Below are 11343 nucleotides of genomic sequence, written 5' to 3'. Positions count from 1 at the left end.
ACAAGCACTCACTGTTTTTTGCTACCCCTTCCAACACTTTTCCCCTCCAATTCCGGAGAACCACAGCGGCTTTGCTAGCATTCTTGGTTACTGAGATTGCAACATTGCAGTTGGCTTTAAACTTCCCAAAGTCCGGAGCCGGCCAGATGGAAACTTCCTCCCGGACTAAAGGGTTATCCATATGGACTGTAGTAATCACTAGAGTATCAACTCTTTCCATCTCTGCGTGGAGAATGGATGCAATGGTTTTTTGAGGATTAACCATCGCACGATTGAACATGTAATCGTTCCTCCCTTTCCAAATGTTCCAAGCAATAGTGGCCACCCTACCCATAAACTATTCCGTTTTTGGAGCCTAGCTTCTCAATCATACCAGTTGCCCATTTTGCAACAGTTGAATTACCCCTAGATCCCCAAAAGGTTTAATGTTGCATCCAAACTAAACCAGATTGGCCCATTGGCAGAAGAAAAGCATATGATCAGTACTCTCCTCCCCAGTGTCACAAATGGGGCAAACGTTGTCTGTAGCACACTTCCTCTTGAACAGATTACCTTTGGTTGCCAAAATTTCCAAACAGGTTCGCCACCAAAAGCTTTTAATTTATTTGGGACTTTCATCTTCCATAATACCTTTCAGAAACCCTTTCCAAGCTTGAAAGAGGGACCAGGCTTAGAATGTCCACCTTCCATTAGATCTTGATGAGCTACGTGGTATCTCGACTTGACGATTCTAGCTTCCGTTTGAGTTGAAGTGCAACACCAATTGGTCTGCTCTCTCCACGTGGGAAATGGGAATATCCTTCACCACATTCCCAACTTCGGCTGGTACCCCCTTTTCTAATTTCTGAATGTCCCATTGTCCTGATTGGAGGTCAATAATGTCGGCTACCCTACCAATGACACCGTTGGGCGGCTTAATCACAGGAACCTTGAAATTTGGCAGCGAGGGAATCCATGTGTCATTCCAGAAATCAATACTCTTTCCGTCTTGGACCTGCCACCTAAGCCTTAGTAAGAGATTCCTTCCATGTAGAAGGCTTAGCCAAGCCCAAGATGCCCGACTGCCCCTTGATGCTTGAAGAAAGGAAGTTTTGGGGAAGTAAATCCCCTTAAGGACCCTGGCCCAATATGTATCTGGATTCATCAATAGCCTCCACCCATTGCACGCAAGCATTGCCTCATTAAAAGCTCGATGATTCCGAAAGCCCAAACCTCCCTCCTCTTTAGCCATACCCAACTTTTCCCACGAAGCCCAACAAATTCCCGTCTTCCGAATTGCCCTTCCACCAAAAATTTCGAGTTAAAGCATCCAACTTATTACACAGTTTTTTTTGGCAACAGAAAACAAGCCATTGCAAAGGTTGGAATCCCTCGGACCATAGATTTGATAAGAATCTCCTTCCCTCCCGTAGATATCAGCTAGTTTTTCCAGCCCTGCATTTTGCCCATAGCCTTCTCTACCAAAAAAGTATAAGCTTCAGCTTTTGATCTGCCCCCAAAAAGAAGGGAGACCCAGGTATTTTGAGTCTCCTTTCAGGGGTTTAATCTCCAGTAAATCACAGCACAACTGCCTATCCACCTCGCACATATTAGAAGAAAAAAAAATGCACCAAATTTCTCAAAGTTCACCATTTGACCTAAAGCACTACAATACTTCTTTAAAACACTTTTGATCATACTGCATTCTTTCAACTCAGCTTTCAAAAAAGTAATGGCATCATCCGCAAAGAAACTATGCGACAGGATAGGGCAATACTTGTTAATACGCATACCTGCCAAGTGGCCACCTCTGAGCTCCTCCTGAATGAGCTTGGAGAGAACATCTTTGACTATCAAGAAGAGGTAGGGTGAGAGAGGGTCGCCCGGCCTTAAACCACGTTCAGGAGATACACATGCTTTGCTCTCACCATTTGCTAACACACAGAAATTAATTGAAGCAACTGTTTCCATCACCCAATCAACCCACACATCTGCGAAGCCCAACTTCCTCGTTAAAGCCTCAAGAAAGTCCCACTCCACCCTGTCATAAGCTTTATTGAAATCTAGCTTAACTGCCATAAAATTGTCCTTTTCCTTCTTCTTGCGCTTTAGAAAATGGATCGCTTCATGGGCATTGAGGATACTATCTTGGATCATCCTTCCACGTACAATTACTGACTATTGCGGAGATATAATGGTCTTCAGAATCAACTTAAGATGGTTGGCAAGAATCTTTGTGATGATCTTGAGATAAAAATTGCAAAGGCTAATTGGTCTCATATGTGATAGAGTTTCAGGAAACTGCACCTTATGAATCAGAACCAAATCCGTAAGGTTAAAGTCCCTGACAAGGTTGCCCGAACTGAAAAAATTCTTCACTGCCATGCACACCTGAGGTCCCACCGTGTCCCAGTATAGTTGAAAAAACAAACCATTGAAACCGTCAGGACCTGGCGATTTGAGGGCCCCCAGATGGAAAACTGCTTCCTTGATATCTAAGTCTGTCACCATTCTAGTAAGGGTTCTGTTCATCCTATCTGTAATGCACCCTTCCACATTTTGAAGAATTGAGCTAAAATCCCTCTGCCCACTTGACTTGAAGAGAGAAGAAAAGTGACTTTGCAAATGCTCGTTGATATCCCTTGATGAGCATAAAATATTGACCTATTGAAGTCCCAATGTCACATGTTTTGTAGTTCTTTATTGCGTTAATTAGATATTATTATTTTCTTTTTGATAATTCACTTTAATTATTTAATTATGCAGGAAAAATGATATTTGCACCATCTCGGTCTCGTCGTGAGACTTGTTGATTCGAAGTCAGCCCAAAATGCAAAGTTAATATGGAAATTTTCCTACTGATTACCCCTAAGGATCTAGACGTTGGTATTGATTTGCCCAATGATGCTATATTTTAAGATTGAGAATTTTATTAGAAGACGAAGTCCACTCTTGGAAGGAAATACTCGACGGTGCTTTTGGAAGGAAAACAAAAGTGGAGTCTTGGTAGGCATGTGAAGTTTCCTTTCACATGTATGCCTTGGTAGCCTATAAAAGAAACGAATAATAGGGTTCAGAGGAGATCTCGGACAGACCGGACCACGGATTGCGAGTTCGACTTGGAGAGCCACGGCTGGGAATACAAGAGCAAGAGCAGAAGAAATCTTTGTGAGCTTTATTATTTTCATGGATTCTAGCCGAATAATTGATATAACGTTTTTATCCATGAGCAACTAAATTTGTGAACTGGGGTTGAGGATGAAACCCCATAAATTTTGTTGATTAATGTTATGCGTATGATTTTTCCTACATGCGCGCTTTCATAGTTTATTGTTCTGATCTCATCAATTAATTTGGTTGAAACTCGGATATGGATTCAATTGGAATGGGTTTTTTTCCATGATTTGATATCACCATATTAATCGAATTGCTTAGTTTATCAGAGTTAATATTTAAGTACATGATATCTACTGTGATTTGTTTATACGGATACAGTTGATGATTTTGGCTTAAACCTTAAAGCAGAGGAGGAACATATTTCCGATATAAATAAAAAGGGCTTAACGATATATTATCCACGGTGATTAAGATTAGCTTCTAAATCAATGTGTAGAAATCATAGGAAAAATCGTTGCATAAGAGATTAGTAGATAAATATTTGTGGGTGTGGATTCCAAAGCCTTAGTTACTTTTCTCAACCGTAATCTCCACTACTTCTGTGCTAGTTTCATTATTATTTTGTCATTGTTTTATTAAGTTTTTATTTTAAAAATCAATCACAACTTTTGTTAACTAGGTTAGGGTTTAATTGATTTAGGTTTATTTAGTTTTCCTATAAAAAATTCACAAGTCCCTGTGGGTTCGACCTCGCACTTGCATAACTATACTATTGGTACGATTCGTGCGCTTGCGAGTAATTAAAATTTCACATCAAGTTTTTGGCGCCGTTGCCGGGGACTTAATATTTTTGTAGGGAAATCTAGAGAATTTGGATTGATTTTTCCCATCTACTAGTTTTGTTAACAGAAGAAAAAAAAAAAAAAACCTTTGCGTTTAATTTAGTATATTTACCATCTGATTCTGTTTTCTTCTCTTGTGTCATCTATGTTTCTTTTCTAGTAGAAGTTGTACCTAGTTTTATAGTATAGTGAGTTATACTTAGGCTACAGGGCTTTATTGTAACGCCCCGATTTTCGGACACAAGAGAATAAAAATTCAACTGATTTAAAAATTCATAAAACTGATATATAAGAAATGAAATTTTATTAAACAGAGTTTAGCAGCGGAAACCTCAAAAACTAAATTCAACCCAACTAAATTGTCTTACAAACCAACAAAATGAAATAGAGTTTAACAAATGTGATAACACTTATGAAAATTTAAATAAAAGTACGTCAAAATGACAGAGCTTCTAAGGGTATGGCCTCCAAGGCTCAACAAACTCCCCTTCTTCAGCTGGAAGGTTCTCACTCTGATACAGCTCGTCTTGTAGTGGAATCTGCTCTTCAGTCTCTTGAATACCTGGCATGAAACGCCAGCCCAACGGCACTATAATGAGTTTTGAAACTCAGTAGATAATCTCAACCCTACTAACCCCTTACCTTACAATTAACATTCAATAATAATAATAATATCACAATTGATAATATACGAGAGGTACAGAATAATATCACATTGTCCTTTTTCTTTACTATCCATCATCTTACATGTAATCTAAGGATACTCTCCACGAGATCCTTTCTTCCCACATCCACTAACTACAACCGTCTCATGGGTCCACCATTCCTCTTGCTTATCCTGTACCAGGGTCTTAGGTGAGCGCACCTAAGTTATGTACCGAGCATGTTCTCACTTAAGACCATAACAGGAGGATCGAGTCATACCATGACGTATCGTACATTAGGGTCGGACATCCACTACTCTACGCTAACTATAACCGTCTCATGGGACCCATTCTCTTTCCTAAGAGAAACTTTCCATGACGTATCATACATTAACGTCTCACTAACTATAACCGTCTCATGGGACCCATTCTCTTCCTCAAAGAGACTTTCCATGACATATCATATGTTAGTGTCACAACACCGGGCCCCGCAGGTAACCCATTTCAACACAGGGCCCCACTGGTTACCCTTGCCATCACTATGGCTCAAATCACAACTCACATACTCACACTTCCAACACTTTACCAATTTCCATTTACTTAACGTCGTCTATATGAGTCTCTACACGTAACCACCCATGAACCTAAGTCCAATCTAACAATTACAACAATAATACTTCATAATAGCTTAATCAACAAACAATATATATTTCAAAATGAAAGCAAGCATAGCAATTGGTATTGTGCAAGTATGTAAACACATAATATTTTATGGTTGGCCGATGCCCTTAAGGTTCGTTGAACAAGTAAATTAATAATAGTTTTTATTAATTTTTAAGGTGCCGTTAACAATAAAATAATAATACCAAAAATAATTTTATTCCTTTCTAAACCTAATACGTTTAGTTACTAGATCCTTTAGAGGTTAACATATATCACAGATCCCAAAGAAATAGTCATAGGTGTATCCTAAAAGTTTAAAAATTTAGCACAGGAGGTAAAATAATTAATTTCACATAGTTTAGGATCATATTTTGGTACAAACCAAAACACATGGGGTAAACTATAATTTTTGACGGATGGGGTTCCTATGACGTTAGTCGTCTTCCACCTTGAGTACTGTACGCACGCAGGTGTGTGTATATATATATATATATAACATATATATATGGTTTAAATCCAAAATTTCGACCGGGTCGTGTGATCAATCCCTACATCGAAAATGGGCTTATTATACCTTTCTGGAATCGTCGCGACAAGACGAACGGATCAGATTTTTCATACGAACAGTTTCACAAAAAAAAACAGATCTGAACCGAAAACGATTTTTTTTTTTGATTTCTTCAACACACAATGCACGGATTTGTTTCTTTTCAATTCCTATCATTACAACTAATATAATAGCACATTTATATACTCAGGAGAAAGTAGGGGAGCGATTATACTACCTTTCCTCCGGCCGATAAGCAAGTAAACGGAATTGACGGAAGAAGAAAAGAAAAACGGAAGTTGGAGAAGACGCAAAGTGGAGTGGCTTCTGGACTGCCTTGGATTTATTTAAGGAACTTCAGGATGTGGGTCTGTATATGAAAAAGTGAGAGAGAGATAGAGTGCAATTGTAGAAGTAATAGGAGTGTGGGATGATAAGAGTGAATGTGATGGAGTGGGAGAGGGAAGTGAGGAAGGATGAGAAAGAATCTGGAGAGATGAGGGAGGGGGCTGCCGAGAGTGGAAATCCCATAAATTATGGAATGGAAAAATGTTAGGGTGTGGGTGAGTTAGTTAGGAGAGAATACAAGATAAGTATATATGTATATATATATATATATATGTAAAGTTTAGAATTATCTTGAATAAATACTTATGATTAATTCTAATTATACATTTAATCATGTAGTCATATTAATGAACCTAATTAATTAACGAATAAAAAAAAATTAACATTTCAAATTTTTATTTATCTAAAATTTAGGAATGTTACAACCTAACCCCTTAAAAAAAAAAAATTTTGTCCTCGAAATTAAGATATACCTTCTGGTGGAAACAGATACGGGTAGTTGGTGCGCATAGTATCAACTCTCTCCCAAGTTGACTCCTCTATACCCCGATGTCGCCATAAGATCCTGACGAGTTTGATCGTCTTACCCCTGATATTCTTCTCACTATAATCTTGGATCTCGACGGGTTGTTCGTCAAAAGTCGTGTCTTCGTTAAGCGTGACCTCCTCCCAGTTGAGTATGTGGGAGGGATGTGACATATACTTGCGAAGCATAGACACATGAAAAACGTTGTGAACTCTGTCAATTTGAGGTGGCAGGGCTAAGCGGTAGGCCACCTCTCCAATCTTCTCCAAAATCTCAAATGGTCCGATATACCGGGGTGATAGCTTCCCCTTCTTTCCAAACCGGATAACTCCTCGTCGTGGTTTGATTTTAATGAATACATGCTCCCCAGCTTGAAAGGATAGTGGTCTAGTCCTCTTGTCAGCGTAGCTTTTCTGTCGACTCTGAGCAGTCAAAAGTCGTTGGCAGATGATTCTGACTTTTTCTGTTGTCTCTCTAACAAGTTTTGGTCCCAATAGGCTTGCTTCTCCTAGCTCGATCCAACAGATAGGGGATCAGTAGAGTCGTCCGTATAGGGCTTCGTACGGAGCCATCTCAATGATGGCCTAATAACTATTGTCATAGGCAAATTCGACTAAAGGTAAATGGCGTTCCCAATTTCCCGTAAAGTCCAGGGTACAGGCACGAAGCATATCCTCTAAGGTCTGAATCGTCCTTTCGATTTGTCCGTCTGTTTGAGGGTGAAAGGCTGTACTCAAACAAAGATCTGTTCCTAATGCTTTCTGTAGACTTTGCCAGAAATTTGACGTGAAGCGCGGGTCGCGATCGGATACAATTGATACCGGTACCCCATGCAGTCGTACAATCTCTTGAATATAAAGTCTACTGAATGACTCTATAGTATCCATCATGCGTACAGGGAGGAAGTGTGCTAACTTAGTCAATCGGTCCACAATTACCTAGATGGCGGTGTTGGATTTAGGTGATCGAGGTAGTTCTGTGACGAAGTCCATAGTGATGTGCTCCCACTTCCATCCAGGTATCAGTAATGGTTGAAGTGTTCCTCCAGGTTTCTGGTGTTCAGCTTTAACTTGCTGACAAGTGAGACATGTGGACACATATGCTGCTACATCCTTCTTGATTCCGCTCCACCAGTACTGACGACGAAGATCTTGGTACATCTTTGTACTTCCTGGATGTACGGCAAAGTTGGAATGGTGAAACTCCTTCAGTACGGCTTCTCGAAGTGTACCAATGTCAGGTACAAAAATTCGCTCTTGGAAACGGAGACTCTTGTCGAAGTGAATTGCCCATCCGGCTGATGCTTTTCCAGTTGACGGTTGGTATCTGATGAAATCGCACTCCTGTTCAAAGGTTTTGGCCAACAAAATTTCTCGATGTAAAATAGGGGTGGCAAACAAAGCAAAAAGGCAGGCTCCTTCCACACTTGCAGTAGTTTGAAGTCTAAACTCATTAATGGCTTCCATCAGCAACTATATTGGCCTTCCCAGGGTGATATGACAACGTGAAACTGTAGTCCTCTATGTATTCCATCCACCTCCTTTGCCTCATGTTCAGCTCCTTCTGAGTGAATAGATACTTTAAACTTTTGTGATCAGTGAACACCTCGAACTGTTCTCCGTACAGATAGTAACGCCAGGATTTAAGGGCAAATACTACCGCTGCAAGTTCCAAATCATGAGTCGGATAATTCTTCTCATGCGGCCTCAGTTGTCGGGATCCATAAGCAACAACCTTTCCATTTTGCATGAGCACAGCTCCCAATTCATCTTTGGAAGCGACACAGTACACTGCGTATCCCACGTTCTGCTCGGGAATGATTAGTATGGGAGCACTGGTTAATCTCTTCTTGAGTTCTTGGAACGATTTCTCACATGCTTCGTTCCATTCGAACTTAACCCCTTTCTGGGTCAGTCGCGTCATTGGTTTTCCAAAAAATTGAGAAATCTTGAATGAACCTTCTGTAGTAGCCAGCTAGTCCCAAGAAACTTCTAATCTCAAACACGGTTGAGGGTCGTTTCCAGTCTATGACAGCTTCTACCTTGCTGTTATCCACAGAGATTCCTTTCTCAGACACTACGTGTCCTAGGAATTTGACTTCTTTCATCCAAAATTCGCACTTGCTGGCTTTTGCGTACAATTGATTATCCCAAAGTACTTGCAGTACAATTCTCAAATGCTCCTCGTGTTCCTTCTCTGTTGGCGAATACACAAGAATGTCGTCAATGAACACTACCACAAACTTGTCCAAATATGGCGTGAAAAGTTTGTTCATCAGACACATGAAAACGGCAGGAGCGTTGGTTAATCCAAATGGCATCACTACAAATTCATAGTGGCCATAACGGGTTCGAAAAGCTGTCTTGGGTATGTCACTGTCTCTAACTCGCAGCTGATGGTATCCAAATCGTAAATCGATCTTCGAGAAGCAGGTTGCCCCTCTCAGTTGATCAAACAGGTCATCGATTCTAGGTAATAGATATCGATTTTTTATTGTGATCCTATTGAGTTGGCGGTAGTCGATACAGAGTCTGAGTGTTCCCTCTTTCTTTTTGACGAATAAAGAGGGGCTCCCCATGGTGATGTACTAGGTCGAATAAAACCCTTGTCCATCAGTTCTTGTAACTGAGTCTTCAACTCTCGTAGTTCCGCTGGTGCCATTCTGTATGGTGCCATGGATATTGGTGCCGTGCCTGGTTGCAACTCGATCGTGAAATCTAAGTCTCGACATGGCGGTAGTCCATGTAGCTCCTCAGGAAACACATCTTCGTATTCGCACACAATGTGAGGAAGACCGAGTTCCATACGATCTATCTCCTCTAGCTTGAGGCTTGCAAGCCACCCTGAAAGCTTATCATGCCACCTCGGTCGGTGTGAGGTTGTTGCAGAGGGGTCTTGTCTATCCCCCTTAAATTTGAAACACGTACCGTCCAAAGAATACGCTGTCACCATTTTCCGATGGCAGTCTACGACAGCGCGATGCGCAGATAGCCAGTCCATTCCAAGTATGATATCAAAATCCGTCATGTCGATTACTCGTAGGTCGACAGTTAATCTCAGGTTAGATACTTCTAATTCGCACCCCAGTTTCCCAGCGTTGAAACACAAGGAACCCCAAAATCACCAAGTTAAATCAATAAGTTCCAAAGTCTACAAAGAATAGTTGCTTTCGACTTCAACTTTGCGAATGACCAAACAGATATTTAGATCACTAAGAAGCAAAACTAAATTATCCAATTTGAATTTGACAAGCATGAAGATAATTGTACTGATTGTCGGAATATCATAACTGAAAACCACAAGAGAGAAAGAGAGAGACCTTTTTAGCCGCTTGAAACCAGTGGGATCGAGAGAGATTGATGGATCTGGGGAAGACTCAAATGAGATAAGGGAAGACTCAGATGAGATAAGGGGAAACAAAACGCGCGTTCCAGATTTGGCAGCCGATTTTTTATTTTTACAAGAAGTGAAAGTAGACTTTTGGTACTTTCTCAATTTTCAAAAATTTAGAAAATTCATTTTAATTTTTAAAAATGAAAATAGACAACCAAACAAACTTTCAGTTCTAAATTTTGAAAATTTTGAAAATGAAAACAGAAAACAGGAAATGAAATGGTTACCAAACAAGACCATAGTGGTTGGAGTTTGAAGCAACCTTTGGGAAGGTCAGTAGAATTTACTTTATTGTAATTATTTATTGTTTTCTTATTAACGTGTTAGTAAGTGTTTGGAAAAAAAAAACCGAGAAGTATCATTGTATTTATTAGCAGTAGACACTTCTGTCACATTTTTATTTTATTTTATTATTTTTTTTTCAATTGTTCCCCTTATTTGCTTTCATTCATAAGTTTATGTTTGGTTGCCATTCGAAAAACATAGAATTAATACCTCTTGATCCGGAAATTGAGAGAACATTTCAACACAGCTTAAAAATTCAAAGAGTAGAACATAATCAATTAAAAATGACGGAACTTGTAGAGAATACAAGACCTCTAAGAGAGTTGTTCTCACCCGTAACCACGAATCCTCCTTCTTGTATTGTGTTACCCACGACAAATGCGACACAGTTTGAACTGAAACCTCACATAATACAACTTCTTCCTCAATTTCACAGGGTTGAACGAGAGGATCCATACATGCATGTTAAAGACTTTCTTGAAATTTGAGCTACCTTTAGGTTTTAAAATTTTTCTAAGGAGTCTGTTAAATTGCACCTTTTTCCCTTTTCACTGAAAGATAAAGCAAAGGCATGGTTAAATTCTCTACCCTCTGGCTCAATCACTTCATGGGACACCCTCGTTAAAAAGTTTCTTTCAAAATTCTTTTCAATGTCTAGAACAACACATCTAAGGAGGGAAATTACTGATTTTTGTCAAGAAGAACATGAAAAATTTTATGAGAGTTGGGAGAGATTTAAAGATCTTATTTTAAAGTGCCCCCCTCATGGTTTTGAAACATGGAGACTTGTCCAATTTTTCTATAATGGTTTAACTCAGTCTAATCACAATATGATTGAATCAATGAACGGTGGTGATTTTTTAAATCTTAGGGGTGAAGCAGCTTATGAATTTCTTGAAAATTTGTCTGAGAGATCTCGACAGTGGGATTTTACTTCTCATTGAGACAAACCAACTTCCACACCTAAGAGAGGGGGATTATATGAGGTGAAAGAAGATT

The 11343-nt window shown here is 39.6% G+C and overlaps 1 non-coding gene across 1 annotated transcript; it reads right to left on the bottom strand.

Annotated features, from left to right (window-relative positions):
- Positions 1-11010: 11010 nt before the first annotated feature.
- Positions 11011-11116, bottom strand: LOC131334990 (small nucleolar RNA R71). The gene has a single exon (XR_009202384.1). It is a non-coding gene; the product is annotated as a small nucleolar RNA R71 (small nucleolar RNA).
- Between the last annotated feature and the right edge of the window lie 227 nt (positions 11117-11343).

The sequence above is a fragment of the Rhododendron vialii genome, chromosome 7a (genome assembly GCF_030253575.1).
Source record: "Rhododendron vialii isolate Sample 1 chromosome 7a, ASM3025357v1".
Taxonomy (NCBI): Eukaryota; Viridiplantae; Streptophyta; class Magnoliopsida; order Ericales; family Ericaceae; genus Rhododendron; species Rhododendron vialii.
The sequence above is the reverse complement of the archived record's forward strand: the minus strand, read 5'-3'. Positions and strand labels throughout refer to the sequence as shown.